Source organism: Pinus tabuliformis, chromosome 5_1 (genome assembly GCF_031772625.1).
Source record: "Pinus tabuliformis cultivar Carrire ecotype Pingquan chromosome 5_1, CPIR1, whole genome shotgun sequence".
NCBI classification, from domain to species: domain Eukaryota; kingdom Viridiplantae; phylum Streptophyta; class Pinopsida; order Pinales; family Pinaceae; genus Pinus; species Pinus tabuliformis.
Window position 1 is genome coordinate 994,742,267 of NC_142305.1, and position 24,400 is coordinate 994,766,666.

Below are 24,400 nucleotides of genomic sequence, written 5' to 3' on the forward strand. Positions count from 1 at the left end.
TTCACCTCTGTAAAATTATTCCACAGGGAGGAAATATTTCTTTATAACATTGGAAACTCCATGATTTGTATTGAAATGTACTTCTAGAACATGTATCCTCATTTTACCTGCACGAAGATATATTTCAATTTTCATATAGCCTCCTCATACCTCAAGTTTTCACTTATGAGCTCATTCGTGAAAAATACGATTATAAAAATATTCCCTCCATTATCGCCTTCCATAAAGATTTAAATTTCCCACATTCCGTTTATAAATTCAAATCCATATGGTAAGTGGTATGTTAACGATATTGCGCGGGGGGGGGGGGGGGGGGGGGGGGGGGGAGTAGTAGGTGGTAAATGGCTTAGGAGGGGGGGGGGGGGGGGGGGGTATTTCACACATCTCAAGGCATTCTAAATTATGGATTTTATAATATAACTTGGTAGCTACTTATTGATTTGAATTTCAAGCCCCTGTAATACATGGTAACAAACATGGCTCTCGTACTTAGAGATTGGGACTGGCTTGGCTTGAGACTTGGTGTAAGTTTGTTGGTGGAAATTCGACCTTTATTAAACTTGGAGATTGGGTCCCAAGCCTAGTAATTTTTAATGTATAAAATTAATATCTTAAATAAATGATTTTATAAAAATATAAGATTTGATTTTTATAGAATTAAATTTATTTAAAAATTAAAATTATATTTAAAAATTATCCCAGAATCATATAAAAACCATTTTGTCATGGAAATTTTCATATGCCCAAGAATTTGACCAGGAATTTAATTAGAATATTTTGAATTTTTTTTGTAACTTTTCTTAGACAAGAAAAAGTTACAACATCGACTCCAACTGGGGACTGCTTCCCTCTGTGGGATGCAAAGAACATGTATACCTGTGCCTTGAATCGTTTGGGCATGGAGTCCTTCCATAATAAAATTAACCATATGCACTCTCAAACCTACAATTTGTGGCCTGAAATCTGTAGGATGCCAACTAAAATCACACTATTAGCTGTTATAAGTAAAACTAAGTACAACAATGCATAATCCATTGGGATAGTGGATTCAATAGTCAAAAAATGTTCTTCTACCCATCTCCTGCAAATTATTTCACTTCAAGCAAACCAAAATACATATTGCAACTAGAATCCAAATTGAAACAACTGTTGATCTAAATTGAATCAATCCATAAAATGATGAAAGTAAAACCCATTTATAAACTGCACACCATAGCTAAATGATCTACTACACACTGAATATGAAAATAACTAATTCAATCCCACACAATCTCTACTAACTGAGCTAGAAATCTACACTGTTAGGTGTAATCATGCTTTGAGTGCAACCATGTGAGGTCCATTGGATTAACTAGCAGACCACCTTGCATGCAATTGAAAAATTGAGAAATATTTACAATGTGAAACTCAAATTCCATAGGAAACTAATACTTACAACTAAATTTGAAGACTACGTCCTGTGTAGACATTTGATATTTCTAATCACGATTGAGAGGAAGAAAGATCTGAATGTGTTGGACCCGCTAACATATAGGGGATCTCCCCAGTATGAAGTCCCAACTAGACCTCACACTATTTGGTGTAGGAGTCCCATCCGGTACGATGGCCTAATTGCCATTATCTTAGAGATTTTCCTTAGCTCTTGTTATTCAGCACATGAGAGTGTTATGCTTGTATCTTCAAAAATCAAGGTGAGTATGCCAGGTGAATGCGTAATGTAAATTTGTGTCCGGGTTCTCTTACTATAAGGGAAGGGTAAAAGTGAGCCTCTAGATGAAAGGTAGTAGTACCATCCAGGGAGAGACACACACAAAAAAACAAAGGTATGTCCAACATCCAATGCAGTAGTCCACAACGGATGCGACAATTGTTAAAACCAAAGTGAAAGGAAAAACACGTACACAAGGGTGATGGTTGTTATAGCCGAGAAAGCGAGAATGGTCTGTCTAATGTCCTACGGAGTAGTCCACATGGAAAAAACAATAGTGATAAACAATACAATACATATTCAACAATGTAAGTACTAAAATAACCGAATTATTTCAACTATCTTAGTACAGGTTAAGAAAACATGCATTACAAATATTTAAAGAATAGTCTTACAAATTGATAACATGTGTAAAAATGTGCTAGCCTGAGACAAGCTTCTAAATTAAGCTAAAGTTATAAGACACATCTATACACCATACATCACTAGTCCTAGTTCTGGGACATTGGAGCCACTCCTCACTCCCTAAAGAACATACTACAGACTCTCAAGGCTATGTGGGAGGAGCCAAGGTGAAAAGTCTTTTACTTGTACAATGAGGGGGTATATATAGCCAAGGGTGATGCTTGACCCTTGTGACTATTGGACTTCCCTCATGAACGTTCAAATTCCTATGAATTTTCAACTAACGTGCCTCTTCAACTTCATATGTGCGTCTGTTGGACTTTCACTTTACATTACATTTGATTACAACAAGTATGGCCCATAGCAGTGATGTGGTTGACACAACTCATGACACATCTCGACAAGACACTACTAACATGTACTGGCTGATTGTGGTGTCCATGTTAAGTTGCTATGATGTTGATTAATGGATGTGCTCTCGGTGTGTTGTGTCTTCACCTATGCATGGCAAAGTGTTGTGGGGTCTTCGATGGTCTTGGTCTTTGCTTAATGGTTCATTGCATGTATCCCTTTCGCTTGCTGCATGATGTGTTTTGTATGTCCATTTAGCTGCAAGAAAATCTCCTACCATGCACTCCTTCTTCATCCCGTTCATTTTCGCGTCATGTTTCATCAATGTACCTATTCTTGAAATTCACTCATGATGAGAAAACATCAAATCCAAAAATATCCTACTCTAGCATGATGCATTGTTTTTAGTTTCGGATCTAGGTGATCAGGAGGGAGGACAAGACACTGAAATTGTACAGAACACAACGTAGGCCAGGATGAAGGGCTTTGAACTACCGTCGGGAAAAACTACACATAGTTCGTTGGGAGGAAAACTTATAGAATCAGGGACATCAGTGACAACTGCAAGGTGGAGCTTAGCCGGGAAGAACTGCACAATTCCTGGGAGGATGACAAGGCAGGGTGTCCAGGGGAACTGTTGGATAGTTCTGTATAATTTTCAGGATGAGGACTGAGTGGGTCACTCGAGGTCCAACTCCCATCTACACAATTTATCGAAGGGAGATAGAGCAGGGTAGCAGAGTGCACTAGTAGGAAATTCTGTGTAATTTTCCAGAGAAAGGCATGATTGGGCTACGGGGAGCTACTGGTAATAACTACACATTTATGAGAGATAATGCGGGATAAGAAACACTATGTAGTTTACAAAAGCAGTACAATGCAAGATAGAAAAAGGTGTACCATTCAGAACTATGCAATTTTCAGGAGTAGAGCAGGGAAAGCCAGCAGGAGGCCTGACTCAACATGACTGCACAGTTTTTGCTGGTAGTGTAGGGCAGGAAGGTGGGCATGTCTATGCAATTCTGGAGAGAAGTGCAGCCCTGGGCCATAGTGCAATGCATATTTCCAGTAGACCATTGGGAGGCTTGATAACTAATCTTGCGGGAAGTGCATATTGGAGCAGGCTTGGAGATAATTTCTGCACAATTCTAGGAGACATACAACCTGCTTACTTCCAGGATTGCATAATGCCGTTGCTCCAGAGGACAATCTCAAACACTGCGTAGTTCTGCGAAACATAGCAGGGTCATTAGGAGCTAAGAATAAGCAATGTACACTTGTACAAAATGGCTAATTAGTTACTAAAACAATGACTAAAATTTGCATATAAACGACCATTTTTCAGTCGGTGACGAGTAGTAGCTAATTTACAGTATCTTATACCACAACCAAATTTTAGTCGTTTTTAGCTTAGTCATTAATTTGTTGCCCAAATTTTATCGTCTAGTAGTATATTTAGTCATAAATTTAGTCATTGATCTAGTCATTAATTTCCACAATTAATGACCAAATATACAACAAAATATATTACTATACAATCATCTGATAAAACCAATTAATGACCAAAAAAATATGACCAAAATGTTGGTTGTGTTATAAGATACTATAAATTAGCTATTACTAGTCAAATATATGTAAATTTTAGTTTTTGTTTGAAACCAATTAATGACCAAAGAAATATGACTAGATTTTTGTCATGTTATAAGATACTGTAAATTAGCTACTAATAGTTGTATGTATGCAAACTTTAGTTGTTATTTGTAATAAAAAATTAATCATTTGCAGTAGTCATTTATAAGTTTTTGGTAGTTTCATATCATTACATAAAAAACTAATTTATTATTTTATATTCATTTCATTTATTTTCATTAATAATCATTATAAATGACTAATTTAGTCATATATTCATTTTATTTGTGTTCATCATTAATCAATATAAACTACTAATTTAGTAGTTATAGATTGATTTTATGTGTTCATTATTAATAAACATAAATTAATTAGTATGATTTTTCGACTAAATTAAAAAAATGTCATAAAATGTGCACTCATTCATTTAATATGAAAATGAAAAGTTACATATGTTAATTAAAATATTAAACAATATCAAGTGCAACTATAAATAATTCCAATCACAATAATTATATTATATGAAATGTCAAGTATTACAATATGAGTTTCCAACTTAACATTGATTGGACTACAATTTACACATGAAATGTTGTTCCATCACTACAAACCATTATCATTGTGTTTCCAAGCCATTGCAAGTGAATTCACAACTTTGAAGACTTGAACATCAATCTCTATGTGTGTGTCTTATGTGGGATATTGTCTTTAAGGGTATCACTAGACCGGTTCTCTTCTCTCTCTTTTTGCATTTTTCGCTCCAGTGTTAGTGTTCTCCTCTTTCTTCAAATCCTGTTGCCTACCATGAATAGTCAATTCCTTTTCTGAAAACAAAAAATGATACAATGTAGAATGTAAGACATAAAAGATGATGAACAATAGAATATAAACTAAAGTAGACTATAAAGGATTTATATGACATATACCTGAACATAAATAATGTTAAAGCCATTCTTCCCCATAAAAGCAAGAAACTTGAACAAGTTTTCTTCAATTGAGCGATAGTGGCCACTATGTGGCCAGATGACTTGTATAAACAAATAAAAATCACCATAGAAAAGAACACCTTAGTAAGTTAGTATTAAACTTGTTGTCATATTATTTATTTTTGATAAGTTAATATATTAGTCAAAATAATTTTAAAATGTTAAGTTAGGATATGGATGAAAAAAGAAAGAAGAGTTACAATGCTAGGCAAAATTTGACGTTTTGTAGGCATCCATATCAATAAAAAGTTAGGTGGTATCTTCCCTAAATAAAGACGGCAAAGGAAAATAAAAATACTAGGGAAGGAAAATAAAAATGCTAGGGAAGCAAAAAGAAAAGAAAGGCTTCATTTTATGCTTTCATAAATGCATAGGCTGCTAGTCTAAATGCACCACAAGTCAATTATCAAATGATATTTTCATGTGCAGAAGAAAAAGATAGAAGAGTAAAGGTTTACTCTAAGTTTTATATATTAATTTTGGGTATTAATGCTATCCCTAAGTTTTAAATCCCATATTACCCCTCCGCTCATTCTTCCCTTCACTTTCATATCACTAAGTCATTACACCCCCTCATACATTATAAATAGTCCATATTATGCGGTTCTTAATCTTCTCGACCCCACCAAACAATCTCATCACATCTTGATTAATTCCTCACCATGTTACACTTCATCTCCGCCCCATCTTCCCACATCCAACGATTCGCATGCGATTTCGGCCTCCCTCACCGTTCGATCTTTACAGCCGGGAGGGGGGGGGGTCTAAAGTTGGTGGTATACCAAACTGTGCCCATCCCTATGTGTCATCTTCATAGCATTTAAGACCCCCCTTGAGTGAAACCAATAACTGCTCAGCCCCCCTGAAAAGCTGATTCTATTTCTCTCGATACCGCTTACCTATCCATTGCATTTCTGCCATTCACTCTATGCCACCTCACACATCGGTTAAAATCCATCAAATCACATTCATTCCCTCTAGAATTATCCCGTTAAGCATTCAATTGTCTTAGCCGTTAATTCAACGGACCATTTCCACCAATGGAAAACCAAAATTGCTATATAAACCTCCTTCACATTTGTGAATAGGTTATTGAATTCTTGTTTTATTACTGTTAACTGATTTGATTTTAGGTTGCTCGCCAAATCCTGACATTGTCAACTTGCCAGTGACACTCTCTGTCTGATCATTTTCAGATTATTCCTTCTGTTCCTATCTCCGAAGTCTGAATATTGTCTGTGAATTGTCTCCTCCTAATCCATTTTTCACTCCTACTCTTAGCCATAGCCAAAATTCCTCCAAAGGAAAAAGGGCCAAAGGAAACTGTCTATCCTCTGATCCATCCTCCTATAGACCTTCATCACATTCCTATGGATGACTGAGATTACAAAATTCATGAGACACTATGAACTCTACCTCTTTGATATGTATTGCTGGCTCCAAGACAAGTATATAGATAAATCAGATGATATCCAACCGTGGGAATCAAATTTACCTCACGACATCTTTCCTCGCATCCACAACACCCCAGATTTTATTAGAAAATGTCATGCATCTTATTTTCCAAGCCAAAGGGCCATAGTCACTCCCACTTGAGAAATTATGTTTACCATAACCCCTCAGGCCATTGATTAGATGATGAAAGCCTCCTCAGTAGAGAATGCTACCCAATTTTCCTATGAAGCGCTGATTGAACTATACCAGAAAATAGACTTTTCCAAGAGAGCCCAAACTCTTGAGGTGTTTTTGACACAAGATGCTTCATTACAAAAGAAAAATACTCCTTATCCCTCCTCCATATTCCCTGAGAGAGCCAAGTAGATTATCACTGTTGTTTCCTACCTCCTTGGCTACTACTTTGATCAATGGGTAGATGAGGCCATTATAGGATTTTTGTCCATCTTCTCTGCTGATTCTAAGCCCTCCATTTTGTTTAATTTCAGCCATTTTCTTGCAGATTAGATTCATCAACAACTTGTTAAATTTCCAACTGAGGAGGTATTCAATTATGCCTTTGTATTAGTTTACATGTTTCTATAATTTAAGGGGGACAACATTAACCTTGCTTTGCAAAAACTGGATGAAAAAGGCAACCAACAGCCAATCATCTTTTGGAATACTCTGGTCATGAAAGAGAATAAGGAGTACACTTATAAACATTTTATAAAGATGTTTGTTCACCCAGAAATAAACATTTTACAAAGATGTTTGTTCACCCAGAAATAGGTCTCCTAAGCAGTAGAATAGAATCGAGGATAAGCGAAGAAATCGAAAGGGTGTTGTAGCTGTCTGATCAGGTTTAGATGTGGGAATGGTACCTTTATGAAAATTATATAGAAATAATAATATTTGGATGCAAGCTCCCACCTTAGAAACCGCCAAAATTCCTCCCAATGAGGATTTTTGCCTTGGAGTACATAAGGCAGATGATCAACATGGATGAAATCCACTTTGTTGCTGCCAAGAAGAAATCCCAGTTTAAAATAAAAACACAGGTTGGCCCTTTCATTTGCAACAACAGGGCAGCAGGGGAAGAGGCAGATAAGCTCTTGAGGGAAATACAATTCAGCCTCAGTTTTACCTAGTCCTATGATCCATTAGGGATCATTTCTAGATTAAGGGTAGAAACCAAGTCTACTCCTTACTTTCACACAAACTGGCCAGAAATAGAAAAGTACAAGAAAAAGTTAGAGTGGGTTGAGAACACCTTACAAAAGGCAAAAGAGCAACAAGTATCATCATCTATAGTGCAGACTCCCACCATGCAGGAGAAGACAACCAAAAGGAGCAGAGAGGAAGAGTCCCCTTTAGGGACTGACATCTTTAGTGAAGGGTTTAAAATAATGTACAGAAAGAAGGCCAAGCTTAGTTTCAGACAAAGCCTTAGCAAAGATTCAGAGCAACATACCATTATCACCACTAATGAGCCACTTGTTTCCTCATTAGTGAGTGATCAGTCCACATAGTCTCCTACCACCTCCACAAATTCATAAGAGCAACAAAAAATAATGTAGACATGTACATCTACTTTAGGTGAGTCAGAGAAAGGCATAATGGACATCTTCAAGGAGATAAAAGTCAAAAATGAAGCCTTGAAGATTAACACTTACAACCAGTTCTGGAAACAGACTTATGGTGCCCAAAATAGGCTGTTGTTAGCCTTTGACTCAGAAAAGCAGAAAATGAAAATGGCATTCCTCCAAGAACAAGTTCCCCAACCCAAGGGAGCATCAGACTACAAAAGGACAACTTTGAGTTTGATGTAAAGGATATACATCCCATTGACAAAATGGAGATGCATAAGAAGACTGGGGAAACAATTTTCTCTACTGTCACTAACACTGCCATGACTTTGTCCAAATTACAGGTTACATTAGCAAATTTCTAGTCACAACTAAAGATGGAGAAGGTCTCTGCACTTGGAAAAGACTCCAAGATTAAAACCCTGGAGGATTTTGTAATCAAACTAGGTTATGATCCTCCAAACATCAATGCTGCAGAGGAACTAGTCATAAAGAATAATTTGGATATAGCAGCGTTGAAGAAGCAGTTAAAACTGCCAGCTACTGAAGATCCTCTGGCTAAGGATATTAGAGAGATAAAGTCTCAAAATGAAGATATGATGAAGCTCATCATGGAGTAGAATGCACAGCTCAAGAAAATGGAGACAAAGATGGAGAAGTTAATTAAGGAAAAGGAACAAGTTGCCAAAAAGACTACCCCCTTGGAAGCACTCCCTATCACAGTCATTCCTATAACTATACCAGCTACAACAAGTACAAGAGATGCTGCAGACCAGTTGGATAATGCAATCCAAAATATGTCTCTTCAGACTAAGGAAATCAAGAAGTTGCACGATAAAGTGAAACTTCTTGAGGATCATAGCCAAAAATATGAGATTTTTCATGCAGCAGAGCTTTAGAGAGCTCAAAATCAGATAGAAGTATGGAAGAAGTCAACAACTGAGTCTTCTATTGGCCACACTCTAGGTAATGTCAAGGAAATCATATGGAACAACATCATTGAGGAGATAGATGAAATCTGGCCATATATCCAAATTATTTTTGAGCAGAAGGAGTTGATGGAAAAGGAAAAGAAGACCATTGCCAATATAAATGTTCAACTGGGAGAAATGCCTACTACAACCAACACCATTATAAAGTTCCTCAACTCCAAGAATATATATGAACTGGATGATCTAGGAGTGGATGACAGGACTGAAACCATCCTGGAGGTGAAGAAAGTTATGAAGAAGAAGAACTTAGTTGTACAGTTGACAGAGAAGTGTCACACTCTTGAAGTAGCAGTCAACATGTTTTTCACAAGAATTGATGCATTGAACAAGAAGGGTCTGCCTTCACTATTTGTAATTAACGATAAATTAATGACCAGAGAAGACTATATGAAGAAGCTTTAGGACATTGCTAGGGCCAGGTCCTCCAACATCAAAGGTTCCATGACAGGTAGGGAGTTTTACGAGGCCATCAACAATATATGTTTTATTCAACATGAGATAAAACATATTTTCACTGTAAAACCCACTTTTGCCGGAATACTAAGGTAGATGAAATCTATCATAAGGTAACCAAGATAGCAACCCCAGATGAAGAATGGTGGGAAAAGCTGTGTGAATTTCATGATTAGAGGACAGATAGCTTCACCAGCGCATCACCTGAATAGTGGCCACTCATCACAAATTTCCTTAAAAATAGGGCTAGATGTTTAGATTCATTCTTTTTGATCGAATTACTTCTGTTTCCGTTAGTTTTAAGTAATAATAGAATGCCGTGTCACTCAGGCATTTATTGTAATATTTTTTAATTTTGTTTAAATACTTCAGTCTGTTGAAGTATTGAGGGTTGCACCCTTGAACCAGTTATCACACATATTTGTACTAGGCTGGAGCATTTTTTATATAATAAAACATTCTAGATTTACTTCATATGGCTTGTCTCTCAGCAAGTTGTTTTCATCATGTTTTTCATTAGGTATTCCTCATATAATTCAATTCTTTTATAGTCATCTGATTGAAGATTTAATTGAAACTTAGTTTCATTTTGAATCCACTATGAAGTTGCATTTAAATAAGAGATTAATTTATAAGACTATCTGTTATTGTAAATTCCTCTTTGAACTTAAATTGCACTAGATTTCTGTAATAGTTTTATTATATTCTGTTGATCTAGGAAACACTGTTTTCTTGATTTCTTCTTATAAATGGTTAAATATTCAGTTTGAATATTAAATCACTTATACTTCTCTATATTCTACTTATCCATCCCACTTAAATCAAAATAACCATATGTATTTAAAGAACAACCTTTTGTTTTATTAAGGATCTTTCTAAGTTTAAAGCACTTGTTTTTAAACAGTTCACTGGTCATCCAAACCATTAAAATCAACAAAACATTTTAGATGCTTTGGCATAGCCAATTGACCTTAGGTTATCTCAAAGGACAACATCAGACTGGTGCCATTGCCGGGGAGCAAAGAACTAAAAGTTAATTTTTCCTCGGGGCAATGATTTTCCCTTTCCTTTAAGGTGAATAAAGGATAAGGTTATAGGTCAAAACCTTTCACTAGGTGATTCCACTGGTCCAAGATGGCTCCCTATAAGCATACAAGATCATGTTATGATTCTGAGATTGTTAACCCTCTACCAGACTGAGAAAGACTCATCAGGGGAGCCTCTTCAAGGAGAAGACGTAGATCCCTTTTCAGCTTTACACCCTGAAGACATTCCATTTGTAGATCCCTTTTCATTTATACCAACCCATCCTGATTGGACTGAACTACCTCCTAGGGTTTTTGATCTTATTTCCACAGGAGTAGACCTTCCATAATCGTTTTTGATACAGTCACTTGAATCATATCAATTTCCATCCATTCCTATTAAATCACCTTCATCTGAGGAAGAATTAGGTTTGCATTTACCTGAATTCAAACCTCAAGATTTCAGTACTCCAACTTCTTATTATATTCCATCATCCTCAACTAATCTTGAAGAGACATTTTCTATCTATTCGAATCCTTTGTTTGAAAATAAGGAAGAATTCCTGCCAGGAGTTTATAAATTGGTTATCAAAACCCCTTTCAAATCCTTAAAGAGGTCTCCTCCCTCTCCTCCACCTATTAATACACATACTAACTCATCTTCATATCCTTCATCTTCATATTCATCATCTTCCTCTTCCTCATCAACATCCACTCAGACACCCTATGCTCCTCCTACTGTTATGGATTTTCGACCCATTGTGCAAACTAGGTATGATGCTCTAGTTCTCCCTTCAAACTTGGGAAATTTTCCTGATGGTTATCTAAAAAATCTGCCAAGATTCAATGGAGAAATAGGTTCCTCAACAGAGGATCATGTATAAGCCTTCCTAGATTTTGTTGACAATATGAACATATAAGAGGAAAATTTTTATATGAGATTATTTGTATAATTTCTAGAAGGAAATGTTAGAATCTGGTGTAGGCAACTCAGAGCTAACTCTATTAGAGCTTGGAATGAGCTCATAACAATCTTCAAAAACCAATGCGGGTAAAGAAAGATCATGTTTACTTCCTTACCGAATTTGAAGAATTAAAGAGAAACCCTGGTGAACCAGTTGCCAAATTCATCAAAAGATTTGACAAACTCTATCATAAAATGCCTGCTGATTGTAAACCACCAGTAGCAGCTGCAAAGGTCAGATTCTCCAAAGCTTTGATGATGATTTTGCAGTCATGCTAAGGGAAAGAGTTTCTAATACATTAGAGGACATGCAAACAAATTCTATAGAGGTAGAAGCCAATAGGTCAACTTATGGCAAACTCAAAGCTAAAGAAGAAAAAGAAGAAAGAAAACTAAAAGCTAGGATTGATGATTCATCTTCCTCCAAATCTAAAATTGAAGATCAGAAAATTGATGAAATTACATCCATGGAAAATTTTAGGGGCAAATTTTCGCCCTTAGGCGAAATTAAGGGGTTTTAAATTTTTAGTGGGCGAATATTTTGTACCATTGTACATTTTTACAAATCGCCTAAAATTTATTTTATAAAAAAATTAGGTATGGAGGTTAGCCCACCTTATTTTAAGGGAGAGGGTAAAAAAGGTAAATTTAGCCCTTGAAATTAGGAGTTACAACCTTCCATTAGCCCTAATTTTCAAGAATATATTTTATTTAAGTGAATCCTATGGGCCAAATACCATATTTATAAAAGAGGTATGGTAAATTAATAAAAATATAAATAAATGAGAGGTATGGTAAATAAATAAAATATTTTTTATATTTACTCCATAAGTCACCTTATATACATGCAAGGGTGTAAACAAATAAAAATACAAATAAAGTGGAGGTATGATAAATAAATAAAATCTCTTTTTATACTTACTCAAAAGGTATGGTAAATAAATAAAAATATAAATAAACTAGAGGTATGGTAAATAAATAAAACCTCTTTTTATTTAGCCCATAACCCTCTTTCTATTTATTAAGGCTCAAAAAAGAGGTTTTATTTAAGTGAATCCTATGGGCCAAATACCATATTTGCAAAAGATGTATGGTAAATTAATAAAAATATAAATAATGAGAGGTATGGTAAATAAATATTTTTTTATATATTTACTCCATAAGTCACCAACCTATGGGAAAAATACTATGGGCCAAATACCATGGGCTAGATTATTATTAATACTATGCAAAAAGACATTAATAACCCTAATATTAGTATTAATAAAAATAAAAATGGCACATAGTATTGACCCATGGTATTCACGTGGAATGTAGCCTATTTAAAGGGGGAATTAAACCAGCATAGATCCATCTTTACTCTGGATCTACTAAGCCCCGAGAGGAATCAAATATCGCAATATGCAAACTAGCATAGAGTGAAAAAATATTTGGTCCCTCTCGGGGCTTGGTGGATCAAGAGTAGAAATGGATGTTGTAATTTAATGTATGTTAAACATTTTAACTTGGTTAAAATAAAAAATAAAATAAAAATCAATTATTAATTTTATTAATTTTTATAAATTACTAATAGTAATTTTTAAGCTTCAGGTTTATGATAACCCATGGTATTAACCCATGGTAATACCATGGTATTGATGTGAGCATAGACTATTTAAAGGTGAAATTCTATCATGTTAGATTCATCTTAATTCTGGGTCTACCAAGTGCTCATAGGGATAAATAAATTTCATCCCTCTAAGAGTGGTAGATGTGGAGTTAAGATGGATATAGGTTGGTTTTTATGATAATGATATTAAATAGACTTATGAAATTATATTGTAAAAACATCTTAAGGTGAATGGTTAAAGCTACATTTAGTCACTTCAAAAAATTTAGTAAAAATTACCAATATCTCCATTAATATTGGTTTTTTTGATTTAACAAAAAAAATTCAAAACAGTGAAACCTTATCCCTCTTTCCGCATCACATTGGCAGAAGATTTCCCACCATTTTTCAAACATCCTCAATATGATATCTTCATGAAAAAGTTTAAGTATTGATGTTGGATTAGTTGTTTGAAAAATAAGTTGATTTGTATAACCTTTCATCTTCTGTGCTATTCTTAGTTTGTCCTAATGATTTGTAGGGGTTGGAGTCACTGCACCATATTTTCCTAAAAGGTGGAGATTGTTTGTCACACCCCTGTATATATGTATATAAAAAAAAATTAAATTAAATGAAACACATGGTAACTTTGTTATAAACTTAACAATCCCCATAATCTTTTCTGCACGTTTAATTAAATACACAAGTGCTATGTGGTAATATAGTTTGGACCTAGGTTGAATGTCTAACGTCCATACAGCTCATTGACTTGACTGCATGGGTGACATGTGTTTTGAAATGGAAATCAGAAAATGTTTTGTCCGACCCGTAGCTTTTTCGGGCATTGAGTGGTTGGCAGCATTTATATCTCTTGTCAGCGTCTCGGCAGGTGGCATGGCTCACCCGCTTGGCCATGTGACTCATTGGTTTCTGCCCTCTCGGCCTTCCCACTCTGGATTCCCATGCTACTTCAACGGCGGTGATCTATTCCTCAGATCGGAGGGCTGGAGAATGTTTAAGGGTTTTTGGTTTATACATAAACCCCTTAGAACGTGCCTGAGGTTCATTTGAAACAAGAGGGCCTCTCTGGTCATTCAAGCACCAGGTTCGATTCTCATTCAGCACCGCCCCTGAACTTTGTCGACATCACCGAGGTCTTAGGTTTGCCCTTCAAAGGCTTGTACAGGTACCACACTCTGTTTACCTTCAATGGTTCTTTCTGCCTTTCAACTCAGGTTACATGCGCTTAGACTGTGGATGTTTACTGTTTGGAAAACTCATACTGAATGGTGGTTTTCATTGCGGATGTGTGCAGATGGAGCTTGTTACGAACCCCCTTACCGCTGGCAGATTGACAGAACCAGCGCCTCGACTCCATCGTCTCCTTCCAGGTAAGAAGTCGACCCTTTTACCGGGTGCGAGGTTCAAGGTTTTCTTTGTCCATGGTGTACCAAAGGACTGTGAATATTACCGTATGTTTTCCTATTGTGTTGTTTCCTCCCGTTATGTACCAGTCGAGGAATTTCCTGAGGAGATCCTCACGGCTTGCATGTGTTTTCTTATTCTCAGGGTTTTATGTTTTCGACCTACCCTGTTGAGATATGAGCTACAGGCAGATTTCCTGCACCTAATCTTGTTTAGCAATTGATCGGTTTGGGCAATCTTGGCTTCCTGTGTTTATAGGCTTTTATGCCTCTGCTGTATTTATATGTGAAAAAAATTGTTAAGCTGGCCGTTGTGCCGGACTTTGCTGGTTAACGATATTTAATCTGGACAATGAATACATATTTTGATTTTTGAGTATATATATTTTCCAAAGTTTGCGTTACCAGAACTTTACTCTTATTCTTTGCATTCTGTGTTAATATTTTACTCCGGGTCCTTCTGGGCCGGTTGCGGTATGTACATGGACAATGTCGTTCGTCATTCTGATATGGTTAAATGTTATGTCCGTCTCTGCGACGGCATGACATTTCGATTTGCTTGTATATATTATCAAATTCATCTCAATAATGTTAGCGGTCCTCTTTTTTTTTACTATTCTTCAGTTAAATCCCTTCATACAGTAGCAAAATGTTTCATTACCAGTTGTTGAGTTTAGGTTATAGCAAGTTTATGGTGTTACTATAGCGCATGCACATGCGTATTGTTTGCTGTTTGTGCGATTACTCCTGTGGTTATCTACGCGGCCGTGTTCACAGCCACGGTTGCACACCTCTAGTGATTGCATTCATTCTTAAAATGTTTACTTATCGGTAGTGTTTCAGTTATGTGCATTTGTTTTTTTTCACTGTTATATAACAGTTTTGTAGCATTACCATTAACGGTGGCAGTTTGCTCTATGGGTCTATCGTATGATTTTACATTTCCTCTTGCAGTCACAGTTTCGTTAATATTCTTAACTCTGAGATTCGTTAGTCACATGATTTTAATGGTATTCATTTGGCGAACTTCTGTCTGTGCTCAATGGGAAAATATTTTATGGTCTGGGCGTTCCTTTGCACAGGAACTTGAAATGTCTCCGTCGTTTGTTTCTTGGCATATTTAACAGCTTGAATACACACTACGGTGTTCTGGTCCGCTTAAATTCTTACGTGCTTTCTATATTTTGGATCTACCTTTAACGCACTGGTTATTCCTTTTATAATTGTCTAGCAATTAGATATTCTGACATTTAAATAGAATTGCTCGCCTGATATAAATATTCTAAGCAGCATGATATTAAAGAAAGATATAGGATACAAGGTCTAATTTGTCGACTACTGTAAATTTTATTCACTGTGTAGTCAACATTCATTACTGAAATATTTTCTCTTCATTACTATCTCGTACCTGGTTCGCCAGTGTTGTAAATAGGCACTTCAGAAAATTCACCTGCAATCCGAATTCGCTCTTAACCACCCAACCTTGAGATCCATCACTAAGACTGGATTCTCCCCCCGAGCTATCTTGCAGGCCTACAACCCTCAACAAGATACATGCACCTTGTGCCTGGTTATCTCCTCCTTACCAAACTTAACCAGTTTCTTGTTATTTTTCTTTCTGGAATCCTTCTGTCTGTCCCTACAACACATAATTCCTCCTCTCACTCCCCAGGACTTTTCCCCGTTTGGGAGGGTAGTTTCAATCAGTTTTCATAACTGATTTTCTTTCTTTTAAATCCTCCTTTCAGAGGCTGCCAGCATTCCAAGATATATATATATATATTATATATATATATATATATATATATATATATTATATAATATTTCCAAATTTACCAATAAGATTTATGATTAGAGTTTTGTTTTTTTTTTTTTTTTTTTAAATAAAAGACAACAAACTTCAACTCTATCTTTTACCACAGTAAAATTTCCACATTTACATTTTTCCGGGGTCATCACATCTCCCCCTCCTGAGATTGGACATCGTCCCGATGTCTGTTTCCCCTAAACAAGTCTGGGTAAGCTTTTTTAATGAGTTCTTCATCCTCCCAAGTGGCCTCATCAGGCCCATAGTGCTGCCACTACACTTTAGCTTGGGTAATAACCCGCTTCCGCAGCCGCACTTCTCTCCGGTCGAGGATCCTTAGTGGTTCGACCAGAACCTCGCCTTCCGGCTCAACCTGCAATCAACAACAAGTCTAGTTTCTTTTTGTCTGAGATCAAAGCTTAGCTAGAACAACCAGATTAATTCTTACCCGAACATCCTGCCATTTGATCACATGTTTAGGATCGTAGACGTATTTTTTTAGTATAGAAACGTGGAAAACATTGTGGATCTTAATATGACTTGGCAGGGCGAGTTGGTAAGCTACCGGCCCCACTCTTGCCAGGATCTGAAAAGGTCCAAAATAGCGAGGAGCAAGTTTGGCACACCCACTCCATTGCAGGGTGCTCCTTCTGGCTTGGATCCTTACAAAAACATGGTCTCCGATCTGATATTCTTTGAATATTCTTTTTCGGTCTGCAAAACTTTTTTGTCTGTCCTGAGCAGCCTTTAAATTGGTACGCACTTTTTTCACCATGTCTTCCATTTCCTTGAGCATTTCTGGGCCCAATATTAAATTATCCTCAGGTCCACCCCAGCTTGAGGGTGTGTGGCATTTCTGCCCATACAAGACCTCAAAGGGACTCAGCTGTGTTGACGTGTGATATCCATTATTATATGCGAATTCAACCAGGTGTAGATATTCCTCCCATTGAGTTGGTTTCAGCATTACACATGCTCTCAACATGTCCTCCACTACCTGGCTTACTCGTTCCGTTTGACCATCAGTCTGGGGATGATAGGCTGTGCTGAAGTTCAGCTGTGTTCCCAGTTCAGCAAACAATGTTCTCCAAAAAGTTGACGTGAACTTTAGATCACGATCAGATATTATTATCTTCGAAAGTCCATGCAGTTTGAACACATTCTGCATGAAAATGTGAGCAATTTGACAACCTTATACGTGGACTACACAGGTATAAAGTGTGCTGCCTTACTCAATTTATCTACCACTACCATAATGGAATCATTGCTTTTCTTCGTCCGAGGCAACCCGGTTATAAAATCCATGGAAATAGTTTCCCATTTCCATTCTGGAATAGGTAAGGGTTGTAGCAGCCCTGCTGGATGCAAATGCTCTGCCTTAATCTGTTGACACTCCAAGCATCGTGCCAAGTATTCAGCTACATTCTTTTTCATTCCTGGCCAATAGTATTCCTTTCTAAGTGCGGTGACCATTTTTTGGTATCCTGGGTGCCCGGTATAGTGGTTGATGTGAAATTCATCCAGAATCACATTCCTAAGACCATCTTTGTTAGGTACATACAGCCTCTTATTAAAGTACAACATTCCGACATCATCTAATTCATAACCTTGCTGTGTTTTCCCGCTAGAAAGTTGTTGTACCTGCTGTTTAATTTGCTGGTATTCAACATCTTGATCAGCTGCTATTTTTATCTTTTCAAATAAGGAATTATGCCATTTACTGATCGAAATTTTACACAGGCACTACACCTTTTGACTCAACGCATCGGCTACACAGTTCTCCTTCCCTTTTAAGTGTTTAATTTCAAAATTGAATCCACTTAGAAAATCCGCCCAACGGGCTTGCCTCGTATTTAAGGTGGGTTGGCTGAAATAATTTGTTAGGCTATGATGATCTGTTAACAACAAAAATTTTCTTCCCAAGAGATAATGTCGCCACATCTTCAGTGCGTGTATAACAGCTACCAACTCTAAGTCGTAGGCAGAGTATTTCTGCTCATGTTCCTTTAGTTTTCTTGATTCGTATGCAATTACTCTTCCATCCTGCATCAGTACTCCACCCACACCCTCCTTACTTGCGTCAGTACATACCACGTAATCCTTATTAGGATCAGCTATACTCAAAATGGGTGCGGTGGTGAGTAAATGTTTAAGCTGCTCAAAGCTCCGCTGACACTCTAAGGTCCATTTGAATACCCTTCCTTTCTTTTGCAAGGAGGTGATAGGGTATGCTACCCTTGAAAAACCCTCCACGCATCTTCTATAATAGCCAGCTAGCCCCATAAAGGACCTAATATCTGCCACATCCTTTGGTACGGGCCATTCCATTATAGTCCTTATCTTTTCAGGGTCTACTGCAATCCCCTCTTTGGTGATTATATGGCCTAAGTATTGTATTTCTTCCCTGAAGAAATCACACTTGCTAAACTTAGCGTATAACTGATGTTCCCAGAGAGTTTGTAGTACCACTCTAAGATGTTCCTCATGCTCCTCCCTAGATCGGGAATAAATCAGAATATCATCGATAAATATCAACACAAATTTATCCAAGAACCTGTGAAACACACTGTTCATCAAACACATAAAGGTAGCAGGTGCATTGGTCAAGCCAAAAGGTAACACCACGAACTCGTAGTGCCCATACCTTGTTCTGAAAGCTGTCTTAGCGATGTCTTCCTCTTTGATCCTAATCTGGTGATAACCGGATCGCAAATCGATCTTAGAGAACACCTTTGCCCCCTTCACTTGATCGAAAAGTTCATCAATCCGAGGTAAAGGATATTTATTTTTGATCGTGAGCTTGTTCAGCTGACGATAGTCTATGCACATCCGAAGAGTTCCATCTTTCTTCTTGACAAATCACACTGGGGCTCCCCATGGTGATACACTGGGGTGAATGTAATTTTTGTCTAGCAGCTCTTGCAATTGCATTTTTAATTCTGTTAATTCTGGTACGCTCATTCGGTAAGGTGCCTGCGACACTGGTGCTGCCCCCGGGGTCAATTCGATGGTAAAGTCTATATCTCTTTTAGGTGGTAGCCCCGATATCTCTTCTGGAAAAACATCCGTGAATTCTTGTATTACTGGAATACTGTCCAGCGTAGCTGTTTTATCCTTCTGATTTGCATAGCCCACTTGAATGGCATAAATTTGACATTTCTTTTTGATGCATTTAGCTAGCTGGGATGCCGTGATGGGTCGGATCTGCACAGGGTGCTTGATCCCTTGCAGTTTCTGCTGCTCCCCAAGGTCATCTTTACAGTAGATGGTTTTAGTCTTGTAGTTTACTAATGACCAGTGTTTTTCTAGCCAATCCATCCCAATCAGGATGTCATATGAACCCAACGGTAGTACATTCAGATCTACTACTATTGGCTGTCCTGCTACGGTTAAAGAGCAATTATTTATTTTTGCCAAGACCCGTCTCTTGGCTCCCGTAGCTAACTGTACCAGCCATGGATTTCTGAATTTTTCAGATTGTAGCTTACACTGTTCTACTATCTTTGGGCTAATATAACCTAAAGTAGCTCCTAGATCAATGAGAATAGCTATAGAAAGATTTTAAATTTTACCTTCAAATTCCACCATAGTTGGCTGGTATTCCGCTTGACAATCATCCAGGGCTGCGTTAATCCTTGGTACACTACGTGCCACATCCCCAACGGTCGATGCTTCATGAATCTGGGATATCTGGTTCGTATCCTTCCGCTGCGGGCAGTTCTTAACATAGTGGGGTCCTCCACAGCCCCAGCATTGAACTGGAGGTCTGGCCATTCCTTCACCCTCCAGCCTAGCAAGCTGTTCGCCTACTCTGGTCTCACTAGTTGGCCTAGCCCGGAGTGCACCTCTTGCTACAGTTCTGCTGTTAGGTCCTTTGCCAGCACCCTTACCACCATTACTGCGACTTCCTTTGCTATTTCCAACAATCCTATTACCCTTTCTTTCATTCCATCTTTTATTTGGAGCATCTCCCTTCTGTTTATTCTGCTGGTAACAGATTCTAGCTTTGCAGATAGCTTCATCCATTGTCCTAGGATTGTCAAACTCGATCCTTTCTCTTATATATAGAGGTAAGCTGCTCACAAACCTTTGCACCTTGGCTTTTTCCTCCTTAATATAAGGCCCATAACTAAGCAGAGAAGTAAAACAGTTAATAAATTCTTCCATAGACTGTTGTCCCAGCCGTAAATCATGGAATTCTCTTGCTTTTTCATCGTAAAAGCGCTCGGTCAGATATCTCTCTTTGAAGTATTTTTGAAACTTTTCCCATGTTATGGTCCGTTCGCTTACCCCCTTGACAATCTTGATTTCCTCCCACCACAGGGTTTCTTTACCTTGTAGCTGGAAAATAGCCAGTCGTGCCTTCAAATTATGGTCATACTCATACAACTGGAAATATTTTTTCATGTTAATTAACCATGCTTCAGCCGCTTCTTCCTGTTCCCCATCAAAATGTGGGGGCTTAATTTTTCGAAATTCTCCCTGCAGCTCCATTCTCTGACGTTTTGAAGTCTGCTGTTCAAGTACATTATCAGAATGGTCCTCCTTTTCCTCTGAGTTTTCAGGTCCAGTTTGATAGTTTCGTTCTTCTGTCATCCTCTGCTGTTCCGCACTGGGATTAGCTAATGGTGGGTTCTGCCTATCCGACAAACTCTTCATAATTCTCTCTTGTTCCACCGTCAAACGCGCATTATCCTCTCGTAAACGTGCCATATCATTCTTCAACTCCTGAGCAGTTTCCAGTATTGCGAGATTTGTACTACGTGTCTCCTCGCCAAGCTGTACCCATAGCTCTGGGTTTTCCCGAGGAGCGCTGCCGGCTCTCTGCATTTCACTGTTTTCTTTTTGTTGGCTATCAGCTGTTTTGTTCCTGTGTCTCACCCCTAAAAATAGGCAGAAACAGTAGTTAATTTGTTTATCTCCCTTCCTTACATACGTATGGAATAGTTTTCTGCACAGTAGAACATGCCGTTCCAGAGGCCACAGTATTGGAACTTGGCTCTGATACCAAATTGTCACACCCCTGTATATATGTATATAAAAAAAAATTAAATTAAATGAAACACATGGTAACTTTGTTATAAACTTAACAACCCCCATAATCTTTTCTGCGCGTTTAATTAAATACACAACTGCTATGTGGTAATATAGTTTGGACCTATGTTGAATGTCTAACGTCCATACAGCTCATTAACTTGACTGCATGGGTGACATGTGTGTTGAAATGGCAATTGGAAAACGTTTTTTCCGACCCGTAGCTTTTTCCGGCATTGAGTGGTTGGCAGCATTTATATCTCTTGTCAGCATCTCGGCAGGTGGCATGGCTCACCCGCTTGGCCATGTGACTCATTGGTTTCTGCCCTCTCGGCCTTCCCGCTCTGGATTCCCGCGCTACTTCAACGGCGGTGATCTATTCCTTAGATCGGAGGGCTGGAGAATGTTTAAGGGTTTTGGGTTTATACATAAACCCCTTAGAACGTGCCCGAGGTTCATTTGGAACAAGAGGGCCTCTCGGCTCCCCTATGGTCATTCAAGCACCGGGTTCGATTCTCATTCAGCGCCGCCCCTGAAATTTGTCGACAGCACCGAGGTCTTAGGTTTGCCCTTCAAAGGCTTGTACAGGTACCACACTCTGTTTACCTTCAATGGTTCTTTCTGCCTTTCAACTCAGGTTACATGCGCTTAGACTGTGGATATTTACTGTTTGGAAAACTCATACTGACTGGTGATTTTCGTTGCGGATGTGTGCAGATGGAGCTTGTTACGAACCCCCTTACCGCTGGCAGATTGACAGAACCAGCGCCTCGACTCCCTCGTCTCCTTCCAGGTAAGAAGTCGACCCTTTTACCGGGTGCGAGGTTCAAGGGTTTCTTTGTCCATGGTGTACCAAAGGACTGTGAATATTACCGTATGTTTTCCTATTGTGTTGTTTCCTCTCGTTATATACCAGTCGAGGAATTTCCTGAGGAGATCCTCACAGCTTGCATGTGTTTTCTTATTCTCAGGGTTTTATGTTTTCGACCTACCCTGTTGAGATATGAGATACATGTTATAGACATTCTTGTGCCTAACAGCATGAAGCATGAAATGTCAATAATCTGAGGTATCCAAAGTCCCTAAACATGTTGTTCTTACCCTTAGAGGAACAAGGTCAGCAAACCACAGCACTGAAAATCAGTTCTCCACCTGAAAACACTCAAAAACAGGCTATTTCTGGATCATGTCAGCTGCTCCACTGAGCATCTGCGCTGAATGTCAACTGCTCCTCCTTGTACCTGCACTGAAGGTCAAAATCAATGAAGGCTACCTGCGCTGGGCGAGATTGGCCAAGTGGCACAGTCATTCTGCAAGGTGTCAACTGCCCAGGAAGCTTCCAAACTGACACTTGGTTCAAGGAATTCGCCCTATGATGAGTAAGAGGGTCTTGATCTCCAAGTGGAAGCAAGATTCTCCAAGTGGACTCAAGAACTGAAGATTAACTAAAGTGGGAGAGGACACTAGTCAGCTTTATGCCAGCCTCAAGCTGACTCATCCTTCCTCCAAATCTCCTATATATAGAGCTCTCTCATGAGGTCTAAGGAGGTTGGAATTTTGTGCAAGCAAGGAAGTGCTGTTGGTTTGTGTATAGAGCTATTGGGTGTTTTTCTTGAAGGAGGTGAAGAGGAGATTTCTTTCAGCTGGGAGGTGTTGCTGGATTGGGCCCATTGTGGTTGTAACTCTCTCAGAACTTTACTTCTATTATCAATAAAGTATTTGAGGTTCTTCTATGTGCATGTGTCTTTATGATGAATAGACGCTTGTATATTTGATTTATGCTAATCCTATAATCGATTATGGATGTATGCTTCTTGTAGTTTCCTCTTCTTGTGCTTTTACAGGATCTGTGTGTAGCTGGGCTGGTGAAAGGGCAAGGAGCTAGGAGCAAGCAGCAAGGAGTGAAGACTGGATCGACTATTAGCGCAAGATAACGGTTAGTAGATCATCCTTTTCTTCCCTCTCTCATCTCATAAAGAAGAAACTTTGAATAGCTTTGCATTCAGTTGTTGCTGAAGTACTATCACCTTCAGAGTGGGATAGAGGCATTCTGCATTAGATACTTTTCCCCCCAACAAATTGGCGACTCCACTGGGGAGCGTATCTTGTTGGTTGTTTGTGGTTTTTTGCTATTCATTTCATAAACAAAGGGAGTACCGAATCGAACTGTGTTTGAATCCATCAAACACAAAGTAGAGGGCAGCTACTCTAGCTCAGTTTCTGGGCAAGTTTATGATTTGAAGAGCTGATCCACAAGGACTCTAATAAGCTCTTAGTGATAGCTTTTCATCCTCCTTTACATCCCTTAGTGTGTCCTTGACTGATAGCTTCTGATTTGAGCAAAAACTGTGAATTTTTGAGCAATCTGTGACCCGGAAACCAAGACGGATGAAAGTCTCGTTCTTCATTGCAGGCTGTACAAAGGCAGTCTGCATTTCAGCGCAGTTCCCGAAGGGGCTACCTGCGCTGAAGGTCAAACAGGCAGTGTTACACCTGTGCTGGACCAGTCTTGGCTTGAGTTACTGGAGTTTCCTGCTGTGTCTTGCCTTGTTTTCACTATTGTTTTTGCTGTTTGTTGCCAGTCAGTGGGCCTATCTGAAACCATCTTCCTTTGTCATTATTCCGCCTCAGTTGTATAAAGAAACTGTATTTGTTCTTTTGTATTTCTTGTGTCATTTACAGTTTCCCATAACGAAAGTGAACTAGTCTTGCTGTGGCCTCTTAGATCTAGACCTGTGATAAAGTGTCATTTTGATCTTAAGAGTTAGTTTATTTGCTGTTCATAGCTGATTGAGTTTGTCGCTTTCGTTATATGGTTTGAATTTATATATTTCTAAGTGTCGAAAAAAGTGAATCGTAAGGTGTCTTTTGATTTTGGACAAACCTGTTTACTTTCGCTTGAAATTGAATTCGAAATTATACAACAGCTTTCTTTTTGTATTTCATCAAACATTAAGGAAGAGAAAAGAAATACTTGCATCTTTGCATTTTGCATTAAGTTTGTATGTTGA